Raw genomic sequence first — 13,832 nt, forward strand, 5'->3', positions numbered from 1 at the left:
AGAATTTCTATGGAATGTATGAATACTAGGAACAGCACTGCTACGTCATAGGATATCTCAGATATTTAATTTGCCTAAATAATTCCAGATTGTTCTTTAGAATGGCTGTACTTGTCTACCATCACATGAGATGTACAGGAGGGTTCCACTGTCCCCTTGTCTCCACTGAAACTTGGCATTATTCAGCTTTCTAATTTTTGCCAGATCACTGGTAGAAAAGTTATAGCTCATTGTTGCTCTAACTTTAAGAAAATTTTAACTATTGTCTTAGCCTATTTGGGTTGCTATACCAGGATACCATAGGTTGGTAAACAACAGAAATTTATTTCTCACAGTTCTGAGCTGGAAGTCTGAGATCAGGATGACAGCATGGTGGGATTCTGGTGAGGGCCCTCTTCTGTGTTGCAGATGACTGTTTTCTCATTGGGTCCTCCTATGGTGGAGACAGCAGAAAGCTCTCTGAGGTCCATTTTATAAGGGCACTAATCCCATTCATGAGGGTTCTACCCTCATGACCTAATTACCTCTCAAAAGGCCTTACCTCTTAATGTCATCACACTGGAGATTAAGATTTCAACATGTGAATTTTATGGGGGACACATTCAGTTCATAACAATTACTAATGATTGTGAGCAGCTCAAATCTAATTTTTTTCAAATTGAAATAGCTATAATCAGCTCCAGATCCTGTCAGCCAGCCCACCTTTTTCTACAGTTGTCTGCAAGTAGAGCTTGAGAGATCAGGGATCAGTCTGCTGATATCTAGACTCACTGTGACACTGAATAGTGGAGATATCCATGATGCTACAGCATTTGCCATTTCTCTTTATCCTCATCTCTTGGGGACTTCATCTCCTGCCTTCTTGCACCCTAGTTCCCTGCTCTCCAGCTGCACTGGTCATGAACATGCAAAGCCATTCCCACACCTAGGGGACTTTGGCTCCCACTGTTCCCTCTGCCAGGACCACTGACATTCTCAAAATGTGTTCCTTCCCTCGAGTTTCTGTTCAAACGTCATCTCATCAGTGATATCTTCTCTGTCCTTTGTAACCAAAGTAGCTCTTTGCCCACCTTCTTCCCTTAAGTTTTCTTTTTTTTTTTTAACATCTTTATTGGAGTATAATTGCTTTACAATGGTGTGTTAGTTTCTGCTGTATAACAAAGTGAGTCAGCTATACATATACATATATCCCCATATCTCCTCCCTCTTGTGTTGTTTTCTTCTTAACAATCCCCACTAACTGGCATTCCCACTGCCTGTTATTTAGTCTGTTTAGTTTCTGTTTCTTATGCCGCAATAGCAAAGACTATATCACTTCTATATCCAAAGTGCCTGGAAGGGTGGCTGGCATACAGTAGGCACTCAATAATAACTTACTGAATTTAATAAATTCTTACTGGTTACTCCTATCTAGACATATTGACACAACACAATTGCAAACATTTAGACATTTATTAGTTTTTGCAGGGTAGTTTTTAGATCATTAAATAAATGGGTTAATGTGGGAAGAGGCATTACAAAATGACAAAACCCACAAACAGGTGAATAAACCACAGACTGAGTGGATTTCATAGACAGATTCAATTAGCTCCCCCAGGGTCTCTGGTGCCTTCCCCAACCAACCAAAACAATACATTTCCAGATCTGGCTTTGAAAAAAAATCTAAGTTTCTCCTAAATGTGAGATTATTTCCTAGAGTTCATATAGCACAAATTACTTTGGCTGTCTTGTATCAGTGATACAAGTTTAGTTACAAGTGATGTTTTTAGCTTGAAATTTTAGTCCAAAACAATGACAAACAATAAAAGCACCTTGTCACAGTTGCACAAATCCTTTCTAAATAACTTAACTCCACTTGCTTTCTCTGAAACTTCGGGGAAAGAAAGTGATTAGGAAACATTAGGGCTAGAATTCAGCCACAGCCATGTCTTTCTTTAAAAAAAAAAAAAAAAAAAGTCAGTTGGAGTGCCAGTTGTATAGTGCTGTCCATTGTTTAGGGAAAAAAAAGTTTTAACCCCAGGGTGGAAAAACTAACATTGTCACTAGGATATGAAGAAACCATGGTGAAGAACTAGCCACAGTGAGGCCCCATAGAATGGCCGGCGGCATCTGCTCCGAGGGCCTTTATCAGCAGCCTTGTATGTTCTATTCAAGACTCTCAGAACGATTGTTGGCGTGATGTAGACAAATTGACGCAAATTAGTTTAGCACGGGCTATGCAAAGTTTAAGCTTGTTGAGCAACACACGTGGACCACATAGCAACAGCTTCCAACGCTATGCAAAAGGTGTTGGATGCAAAGTACTAACTACTCAGACTTTCCTCTTCCAGATTGGATGCAGAGTTTGCAAATCATTGGTGGAGGGATTTGGGGGAGTCAGGAAGCTGGTAACAGGGGCTGGAGCCCCTACACTGACCCTGAAGGCCAGTGAGGGCTGTGAAAAATATCTCCTGAAAGGGCTGCTTTCCACGTCTAAAACCGATTGCCTGTTATTTCATGGCCACAAATCCTCAAAGGATTGACCCTCAAAGATTAAGGGGGATTCCGCCACTTTGCTCTTTACTTTGGTTCAAATATCTCAAGACAATTCCTTTAAGGCTGGTGTCACACAGACCACCTAGAGGGGCCTTCTAATTGTATTTACAGTAATTTAATTACATCAGGGAGAGCTTCAGAAGGCAGGATTTACCAAGATTGATACTATAGGTGTCTCTGGCAGAGTTTTAATCTGTTAAATCAACAGAGAAATGGTAAAAATAAAGCCACTCCAGAGTTTAGAAACCACTTCATGAACTTTTTCTTTATTTTTTTTCCAGCAAGATTGAGAAGGTGAAGGAGACATTTTCCTGGGGTCCACAGCTTCCCCACTTTTGTTCATATTATTTTATACTCCATGCACACATTATATCCATTTGATCACACACACACACAGTCTGGATATTACAAATGTGCCACAGCCAAGTGTGTGTGTGTGTGTGTGTGTGTGTGTAATTAAATGTATCTCTGGATAGTTGTTCAAGAACTTGCCAGCAGCAGGGTTTCTGGGGAAGACACCTGTGGGAATATGGGGTTCAGGTGGGAGGAAGACTTACTTTTAATCTCATTTCTATTTGTTTGTACTGCTACTTAAAAAAATTTTTTTTACACCAGATATTTTAAATAGTTTTCAAATGAATCCATAAGGAAATTTTTCCTACAAATATTAAATCACAAAATTCAGCAATCTGTATACAATTTAGGTTGTTTGGCTATCTACCTAGCCTTGGTCAGTGTCTTTCCCTGGGGCTTTAGCTTTCCTACCTGTAAAATGGCACGGAATGAACCAGCTACCCCTGAAAGCCCCTTCCTCTCTGTGAGATCTATTGACCAGAGTCTAAAGACAGCGTGTGCTTCTACTGCCATCTAGCAGTCCGACTGGGACCGTGTGGGTCCAGCTTTTCCTGCACATTTAAAAAGAAGTCTGGGGCCATTATTCAACACGCAAATGGGACTTCCCAGGTGGCGTAGTTGTTAAGAATCCACCTGCCAATGCAGGGGACACGGGTTCAAGTCCTGGTCTGGGAAGATCCCACATGCCGCGGAGCAACTAAGCCTGTGTGCCACAACTACTGAGCCTGAGCTCTAGAGCTGTGAGCCACAACTATTGAGCCCGAGCACCACAACTACTGAAGCCTGCGCGCCTAGAGTCCATGCTCCACAACAAGAGAAGCCACCGCAATGAGAAGCCTGTGCACCACAACGAAGAGTAGCCCCCGCTCACCGCAACTAGAGAAATCCCAATGCACAGCAACAAAGACCCAACTCAGCCATAAATAAATAAATAAACACACACAAAAAAACATGCAAAGACTTCGTTGGATATACAGATATCCTGCAGTCCCTAAGTGCTTTCTGGAGCAGCAGAGATTATATATAAATAAATCCTTAGATATTAAAAAAAATAGTTCTCCATCAAAAAGCTGTTAGAACTAATAAATTTATTCAGTAAAGTTGCAGTATATAAAATCAATACACAAAAATCAGTTGTTTTTCTTTACACTAATAAGAAACTATCAGAAAGAGGAATTAAGAAAGTAATCCCATTTACAATTGCATCATAAAGAGTAAGAAACCTAGGAATAAATTTAACCAAGGAGGTGAAAGACCTGTATATTGCAAACAACACCACCTTAATGAAAGAAACTGAGAAGACATAAATAGGTGGAAAGACTCCATGCTCATGGACTGGAATAATTAATATTGTTAAAATGTCCACACTACCCAAACCAATCTACAGATTCAATGCAATTCTTATCAAAATTCCAATGGTATTTTTCACAGAAATAGAACAAACAATCCTAAAATTTGTATGGAACCATGAAAGACCCCAAATAACCAAAGCAATCTTGAGAAGGAACAAAGCTGGAGGCATCATGCTCCCTGATTTCAAACTATATGACAAAGCTGTAGTAATTAAAACAGTATGGTATTGGCATAAGAAGAGACACATAGATAAAAAAACGCAAGCATATATGGTAAATTAATTTACAACAAAGGAGCTAAGAATATATAATGGAGAAAGGAGAGTCTCTTCAATAAATGTGTTGGGAAAACTGGACAGCCACATGCAGAAGAATAAAACCGAATCACTATCTTACACTGTGCACAAAAAATTAACTCAAAATGGCTTAAAGACTTAAATGTAAGACCTGAAACCATAAAACTCCTAGAAGAAAACACAGGCGGTAAACTCCTTGACATAGGTCTTGGCAATAATTTTTTGAATCTGATACCAAAAGCAAAGAAAACAAAAGTGAAAATAAACAAGTGGGACTACATCAAAGTAAAAGGCTTCTGCACAACAAAAGAAAAGATCCACAAAATGAAAAGGCAGCCTACTGAATGGGAGAAAATAATTGCAAATCATATATATGCTAAGGGGCTAATATCCAAAATATAAAGAACTCATACAACTTAATAGAGAAAAAAAAAAAGCCCAAGCAATCTGATTATAAAATGGGCAGAAGTATGAATAGACATTTTTCCAAAGATGACATACAGATGGCCACAGGTACATGAAAGATACTCAACATTATTAATCATTAGGGAAATGTAAATCAAAACCACAATGAGATATCACCTCACACCTGTTAGAACAGCTATGATCAAAAACACAAGAACTAACAAGTGTTGGCAAGGGTGTCGAGAAAAGGGAACCCTTGTGCACTGTTGGTGGGAATGTAAATTGGTACAACCACCATGGAATACAGTATGAAGTTTTCTCAAAAAATTAAAAACAGGGCTTCCCTGGTGGCACAGTTGTTTAGAGTCCACCTGCAGATGCAGGGGACACGGGTTCGTGCCCTGGTCCGGGAAGTTCCCACATGCTGCAGAGCGGCTGGGCCCGTGAGCCATGGCTGCTGAGCCTGCGGGTCCGGAGCCTGTGTTCTGCAATGGGAGAGGCCACAACAGTCAGAGGCCCGCGTACCACAAAAAAAAAAAAAAATTTAAAACAGAACTAGCATACAATCCACTTCTAGGTATTTACCTGAAGAATATGAAAATACTAATTCGAAAAGATATACGCACTCCCATGTTCACTGAAGCTTTATTTACAGCAGTCAATATGTGGAAACAACCAAAGTGTCCATTGATGAATGAACAGATAAATAACTTGTAAATATATATATACACATATATATGTATAAATATATTCATAAAAAAGAATGAAATCTTGCCATCTATGATAATACGGATGGACCTCAAGGATCTTATGCTAAATGAAATAAGTCAGACAGAGACAGACAAACACCATATAATCTCTCTTATATGTAGAGTCTAAAAACAAAAAGACAAATCAAGAAGCCCCACCAAAAACCAAGCTTATGGATACAGAGAATAGACTGGTGGGGGTGGTGGGTGGTGGCCAGAGGTGGGGAGTGGGGGGTGGGAGAAATGAGTGAACTGTTTTGGGGTTTTTTTTTTTTTTAGTTTAAGTAAATTGAATAAAATTTTTTAAAAAAATAGTTTTGAGCCTGTAATGTTTGACTAACGGTAAAACCCTCACTGCAATTCACTGGCCTCAAGGGTCTTTGGGGGGCATGAACAGGCTGCTCAATGTTAACAAGTATTTGCTTGTTTGGTGTCAACTATGTGTGCAGGGCGATGTGCAGATGTGTGTGTGGTGGAAAAAGGCAGAAATTTGGTGTCCTGAAGTTCAGACACTCTAGTCCTATAAGGACAGAGACCAAGACCTTTTGGAGGTGTATTCCTTGTTAGCTTATGCACCTCCAGAAGCTAGCAAAGTACTGGCACAAACCAGGAGCTTAATAAATGCTTCTTTTCAATGAATGAATGAATGAGCTGGATTTGAATTCATGTCTTCTGCCTATGAGGGCATTTTTTTCCTCTGAGCCTCCATTTCCTAGTCTGTAAAATAGAAATGATAACCATTCCCCCTTATTGTGAAGGTCCATTGATTAACAAAGGGCAATGCCTCTGTCAATTGGAAAATATTTTTTAAAGGAGGTGGGATAGGGGAATCTCCATATTTTGAGGCTCATCAACCATTTATTTTGCATGACTAAGAAACATATTCTTTACTCCCCAAATTCATATTTCCATTTGAGAACAGAAAAAAATATTTTCTGCCATATATTCTAAGATTATTTGACTAGCTAAAAGGAATACTGTGGAAATAGCCCAAATTCAGTGTGAAGTACACACAGAGACGGTTCTCACCATCTCTCCCCCCAAACCCACCCTTTTTGGCAAATGAATAGGTCGTGCTCTTTGTTTTTACTTCATCTCCAGGTTTCCATATATGTAAATTGAAGGAGTCCAATGAGATAAACTCAACAGTCTCTTCCTTTTAAAACAGATTCTAACAAGGAAAGTTGTCCAGCAAGGTACACCAAGGCAGGCCCAATATTGTGAAGAAACCATGATATGCTGCCACCTGTTGGTGATGCATTAAATTATTTTAAATTTTAAACAAAGCTGAAGTTAAGTATTAAAATATTATTAACTATAACCTAATGGATTTACACACATATTTACAATAGAAACTCATTATAGTGCCAAGGGAAAGAGGTCTTTTCTTCCAAAGTAATCATAACAGTCAACTCTTAAGCATTTATTACCAAGTGCTGCATGTGTTCTCCAACTTAAATCCTCACATCCACCTTAAGCCAACGTTATTTGATGATCCCCACTTCACAGATAAGGAAACTGATAGTCATTGAGGTAATAACCTGCCCCAGGTCACATGGGTGGTAAGTAGCAGAGGCAGAACTCAAGTCCAGTCCTTTCTGGCTCCAGGGCCTAAACATTAACATTAACATAGGCCCGCAGCTGGTGTATTCTTTGCTTAATTTCCGTTCTGATTAGAAAAGTACTTAACGTCTTTGTAGAAATTTTAATTACAAAGGCAATAAAAATAACTTGAGATCCTACAACTAAAACAAAATCAATGTAACATTTTGTGCATATCTGTCAAGTATTTTTAGTGCTTGTATTGTATACATATTTGTACTTTTATATATAACTTTTGTCAAAACAATAGATTTCCTTTCCTTTTAGAATTCATTCATTTATTCAATTAAATTTAGCAAATGCTTACTTTGTGCCACGTAGAGATACAATGGATGAGGTTAAGAAACAAAAACGACATGATCACCACCCTTGTGAAGCTAACAGTCTAGAAGAAACATACAAATAATCATAAAGAGATAAATACTCCAGAGGAAAATTGTTCCAGGAGAACAGGTGACAAGGGAAGCTAGTCTACACTGGGGGGAACACAAAAGGCTTCCTTGAGGAAGTGATGCTTGGAAAGGTGTGGACAATTCACGGACCTCTTCCCCCTACCCCAGCAACTAAACTTCCAAGCAATTCTTTGTTTCATGGAGGGGAAAACCTGCCCTCTCCATTCTCTTCCCACTGTGAGGTAGGCCCAGGGAAGGATCGGTAAAGCCTTCCCTAAGCAGGTGAAAGAGTGGGAATAAGATTTTATTCTTCTCTTACTGCAGGCACCTCGATATTTACAAGTGGTTTTTGAGACTACCCCTCTCTTGGTTTTAGGACAAGGAAAGCATCTCCCCACAACCATGGCATTTCCACTCCTACCACTGAAGGGATCTAGAGGTCTAGCCCCAACTTGGGGGGCCTCTGTCAGGGGAGAGCTAGAGTCTATAGTTTTCAGCTGAGGTCCTACTGTCAATTCCTGGGTGACAGAAAAAGGTCTGCTTAACAATTGCACAACTGGTTCTCTATCCTAACTGTATGTTAAAATCACCAGAGATTTGGCCCTTAGCCTCAGAAATTCAGATTTAAGCAGCCTTGGGCAGTACCTGGGTCTCGGGTTTTGTTTTGCTTTGTTTTAAGCTACCAGTGTGCAAAGGAAGCTGACAATTGTCATTTTTGCTATTTCTGTAGCATTTACTACTGTTATCTGCTTCTTTCTCCCACACTCCTATAACTCTTTCTTTCCTTGGTTTCTGATGCTTCATAGCATGTTTAATATTTGATAGGACCAGTTTCCTCTCATTGTTTTCTTTTTCAGAGTTTTCTTGGTAACTTTTCTGTATTTTTTCGTATTAACTTCAGATTCAATTTGCCTAGACTTTAAAAAATGGTGGATATTTTTATTAGAATCAGGTTAAATGAACATATGAACAGTTTTAATCTTTTTGATGTTCAAATTGTCCTATCTTTTCCATTGAGAATCACTTTAAATTGACTTCCAATTCTTTCTAAATTAAAAAAATGGTTATAAAATATCTCAAACATACACAGAAGTGGAAGGAATAGAACACATTCCCTCATGTACACATCATCCAGCTTTAATGATTATCAACTAATGGTCAGTCTTGTATCATCTACACCCCCAGGACGCCCCTACCCACAGATTACTTTTAGGTAAATCCCAGACATTATATACATTATTTAATTCATAAAAATTATAGGAGGTAATAAGTTATAAGGACTCTTTTTTCCAGCTTGAGATATAATTATCATATGACATCGTGCAAGCTTAAAGTGTACAATGTGACAATTTGATACATATATGTATTGTGAAATGATTAAGGGCTTTTAAAAACATAGCCACAATATCACTATCACAACTTAAAAATTAGTAACTCCTTAATATTATTAGATATCCAGTCAGTGTTCAAATTCCCCTTAGGGTCTTATAATTTTTTAAACAGTGGCTTGTTTAAAATGGGACCCAAACAAGGTCCATAACTTCATTTGGTTGATATGACTCAGTTTCTTTTTTCCCTTGCAATAAGTTGACAAAATGGGTCATTTTCCCTGTACAACTTCTCACAGTCTGGATTTGTTGATCTCATCCATGTGCTTTTGTTTAACATGTTTCTATGTTCCTGTTCTTGAAAACATCTGGCAAGAACTGGAGGTTTGATCAGATTCAGGTTTGATTATGTGGCAACAATCCTCCTTCACAGGTGGAGGTGTATACTTCCATCAGCAGGTATTTAATGCTTGTTGTCTTTTTTTTTGTAATGTTACTGGCCATTAATGATCAACATTGGTAGACCCATTATTTTATTAATGGCTTGCAGAATGGTGATATTCTAATTTCTATCAATCCTTCCTTTCTTAGCCAGGATAAAGAAAAGCTTTCCTTCATCAACTATTTGGTTGCTCATATAACAAACGCAGGTTAAATGCTTGATTTTTTTTCTCCTTATTTACTAATTTTCAAGAAGATTAGTTGGCTCACTAGCAACCTCCAAAAACAACTATGAGTTTTTTGGTTTGAATAACATGATAACCTCACAGATTTAATGGTATTTGATGTGTTCTACTCCACTGCAGTTGTCATTTTATTGATGCTCAAATTGTCTCACCTTTGGTCAGTGCAAGCCTCTTCAGTCTGCCTCCTGAGTCTTTCTGACAGGACACTAGCAGTTTTTGGTAAATGTTTAATTGTATTTCTCTCTTAAACAGTCATATATTAAAGTGCACACTTTTCTCTACCTTGCATTTTTCACTTAATGACCTATTCTAGAAATCTCTCCATACTAGTATACTGAGATCATCTTCATTCCTTTTCTCAGGTACCTATGATTCCATTGTGTAGATGTACCAAAGTTTATTCAACTAGTCTCCTATTGCTGGGTATTTGGATTGCTTCCAGTCTTTTCTATTACAAAAAAAGATGATGATGGTGATGATTTTTTGGACTTGACACCAAAAACAAAGACAACAAAAGCAAAAATGAACAAGTGGGACAACATCAAACTAAAAAGCTTCTGCAGAGCAAAAGAAAAGATCCACGAAATGAAAAGGCAGCCTACTGAAGGGGAGAAAATAATTGCAAATCATATACCTGATGACGGGTTAATATCCCAAATATTTAAAGAACACATATAACTCAATAGAAAAAAGAAACAAAAAATCCAATTAAAAAACTGGCAGAGAGGGAATTCTCTGGCAGTCCAGTGGTTAGGACTCTGCGCTTTCACTGCCAAGGGAACAGGTTCAATCCCTGATCAGGGAACTAAGATTTGCCAAGCTGCGAGGTGCAGCCAAAAAAAAATAGACAGAGGATCTGAACAGACATTTTTCTGAAGAAGACAAACAAATGGCCAACAAGTACATGAAAAGGTGCTCATTAATGATCACGGAAATGCAAATCAAAACCACAATGAGGGCTTCCCTGGTGGCGCAGTGGTTGAGGGTCCGCCTGCCGATGCAGGGGACACGGGTTCGTGCCCCGGTCTGGGAGGATCCCACATGCCGCGGAGCGGCTGCGCCCGTGAGCCATGGCCGCTAAGCCTGCGCGTCCGGAGCCTGTACTCCGCGACGGAGAGGCCGCAACAGTGAGAGGCCCGCGTACCGCAAAAAAAAAAAAAAACCACAATGAGATATTACCTTACACCTGTTAGAATGGCTATCATCAAAAAGAACACAAATAACAAATGCTGGCGAGGATGGGAGAAAAAGGAACCCTTGTACACTCTTGGGGGGAATGTAAATTGTTGCAACTACCAAGGGAAACAGCATTGAGGTTTCTCAAAAAACTAAAAATAGAGTTACCATATGATCCAGCAATTCTACTCCTGGGTACATATTCAAAAAATAGAAAATACTAATTTGAAAACATATCTGCACTCCCATGTTCAGTGCAGCATTACTTATAATACCCAAGACATGGAAACAACCTAAGTGTCCATCAATGGATGAAGGATAAAGAAAATGTGGTATATATACAAAATGGAATACTATTCAGCCATAAAAAAGGAAATCCTACTGTTTGCAACAGCATGGATGGACCTTAAGGGCATTCTGCTTAGTGAAATAAGCCAGATAGGGAAAGACAAATATTGTATGATTTCACCTATATGTGGAATCTTAAAAAAAAAAACTGAACTCATAGATATTGAGAATAGATTGTTTTTTGCCAGAGGTGGGGTGGGAGAGGTAGGTGAAATGGGTGAAGGTAGTCAAAAGGTACAAATTTCCAGTTATAAGATAAATAAGTCCTGAGAATGTAATATACAGTATGGTGACTGTATTTAACAGTACTGTATTGTACATTGGAAAGCTGCTAAGAGTAGATCTTAAAAGTTCTCATCACGAGAAAAAGCATGTAACTATGTGTGATGATGTTAACTAAACTTATTGTGGTAATCATTTTGCAATATTATATACATATATAAAATCATTATGCTGTACATCTAAAGTTAATACAATGCTATATATCAATCAATTTTAAAATACTTGCATTTTCTGGGCTTCCCTGGTGGCACAGTGGTTGAGAGTCCGCCTGCCGATGCAGGGGACACGGGTTCGTGCCCTAGTCCGGGAAGATCCCACATGCCGCAGAGTGGCTGGGCCCGTGAGCCATGGCCGCTGAGCCTGCGTGTCCGGAGCCTGGGCTCCGCAACAGGAGAGGCCACAACAGTGAGAGGCCCGCATACCGCAAAAAAAAAAAAAAAAAAAAAAAAAAAAAAATTTGCCTTTTCTGGAAATTTCACATAAATGCAATCATATAGTACACAGTCTTTTGCATCTGGCTTCTTTCACAGGTGGAAAACATTACTGAACAATGCCAAAGCATGTCACTAATCATATGTCCTAGATGCAGAGGCAAACAGGAGGTACTGATAAAGAGTTATGAGGAACAAAATATTGGAGTAAGGCTGATAAATTATGAAAATCAGGACATCAGAGTAAGCCTGATAAAGAATTATGAAAAAGATGATATCAGAGTAAGCTCTATGTAACTGCTTCTGTTTATTAAAAATCGGATGATGTGTAATAACTGTACCTTTAATTCCAGAACTGAAAATCCACTATAGCTTTATGGCCACTTTTGAGTAATTTGCATACACTCTAGTATTTTTTTTGCTCAATAATAAATTTATCTAATTTTATATTTATGAACTGGCATGTTTCTTTGGGTCTCAATCTCTTATTTCTCCTACATAAACAGCATAATGTTTTTGATGTTCATGTATTCTGTACCATGTATAAGCAGTCTGTTCCTTTTTACTGCTGAACAGTACTCCATTGTAAGGATATATAACCTATTCTCATTATTCCTGGTAGTTATGTTCTATAAAGTTGCTTCAAACAATGAATTAGTGAATCCTGAATTATTGCCCCTAGAGGAAATACAGGTTAGGTTCCTGCAAAATGTCATTTTCATCAACTAATCAATACATAACCTTGTTTTGTGTGTGTTTCTGTTTAAAGATGCCTTATTTAATATATATTGTTAATTCATTAACACTGAACTCATAGCAAACAGCACTATAATTTGTGCCTGAATGAAGCTTATCTAACACATGTATTTTCTGCATAAGGTACTTTACAACCTTGTGTTTAGGAATAGTAGACGGCAGGTCAGCCCTATGCTTGGATGCTATTTTAAACAAAATCACCAACAAAAAGCACAAAAATGTGAAAAAGATGCCACTAAATAGACTGCAAAATAAACACTTGTGTACAGCAAAAGTGCTGAAATAAGAAGGCAGAGTGTCGCTCTGTTTGACCTCAGATGGGAACGTTTGTTGGGTGACTCAAATTTTCTGCTTCTCTGCACATGTGTATGTCTGAGAATGACCAGGAAATCACTGTCTTGATTTGGGGTTACAAGTAAGTTTTAGAAAGTAGGCAAATTTGCAAATGTGGAATCCATGAATAATGAGAATTGACTGTACTATATTTTATCTATTCATCAGTTGATGGACATTGTGATTGTTTCTACATTTGGGCTATTATGAATAATGTTGCTATGAATACTTGTATACACGTCTCTGTGTAGATATATACGCCTTCATTTCTCTTTAGCAGATACCTAAGAGTAGGATTGCTAGGTCATATGGTAAGTTTATCGTTTTAAGAAACCACCAAACTGTTTTCTGAAGTGGTTGTACATTTTACACTCCCACCAGCAATGTCTCAGGGTCTGAGTTTCTCCGTATCTTCACCAACACTTTTTATAGCCTACATTTTGATTATAGCCATTTTAGTGGGTGTGAAGTAGTATCTCACTGCGGTATTGATTTCATTTCCCTAATGACTAATGATTTGGGGAAACTTTTCATGTGCCTATTAGTCATTCATATATCTTTTATGGTGAAATGTTTATTAAAATATTTTGCTCATTTTAGGGGCTTCCCTGGTGGCGCAGTGGTTGAGAGTCCGCCTGCTGATGCAGGGGACACGGGTTCGTGCCCCAGTCCGGGAAGATCCCACATGCTACGCAGCGGCTGGGCCTGTGAGCCATGGCCGCTGAGCCTGCACATCTGGAGGCTGTGCTCCGCAATGGGAGAAGCCACAACAGTGAGAGGCCCGCGTACCGCAAAAAAAAAAAAAAA

At 38.6% G+C, this 13,832-nt stretch overlaps 1 long non-coding RNA gene across 1 annotated transcript in view; it reads right to left on the reverse strand.

The window, feature by feature from the left end:
- The window catches only part of LOC117201139 (uncharacterized), a 101,725-nt gene that overhangs the window by 76,587 nt on the left and 11,306 nt on the right, over window positions 1–13,832 (reverse strand). Inside the window, exon 3 of the long non-coding RNA XR_007470109.1 lies at window positions 334–433. This is a non-coding gene — a long non-coding RNA (uncharacterized LOC117201139). The remainder of the gene's footprint in view (window positions 1–333; window positions 434–13,832) is intronic.

Source organism: Orcinus orca, chromosome 11 (assembly GCF_937001465.1).
Source record: "Orcinus orca chromosome 11, mOrcOrc1.1, whole genome shotgun sequence".
Lineage (NCBI taxonomy): Eukaryota > Metazoa > Chordata > Mammalia > Artiodactyla > Delphinidae > Orcinus > Orcinus orca.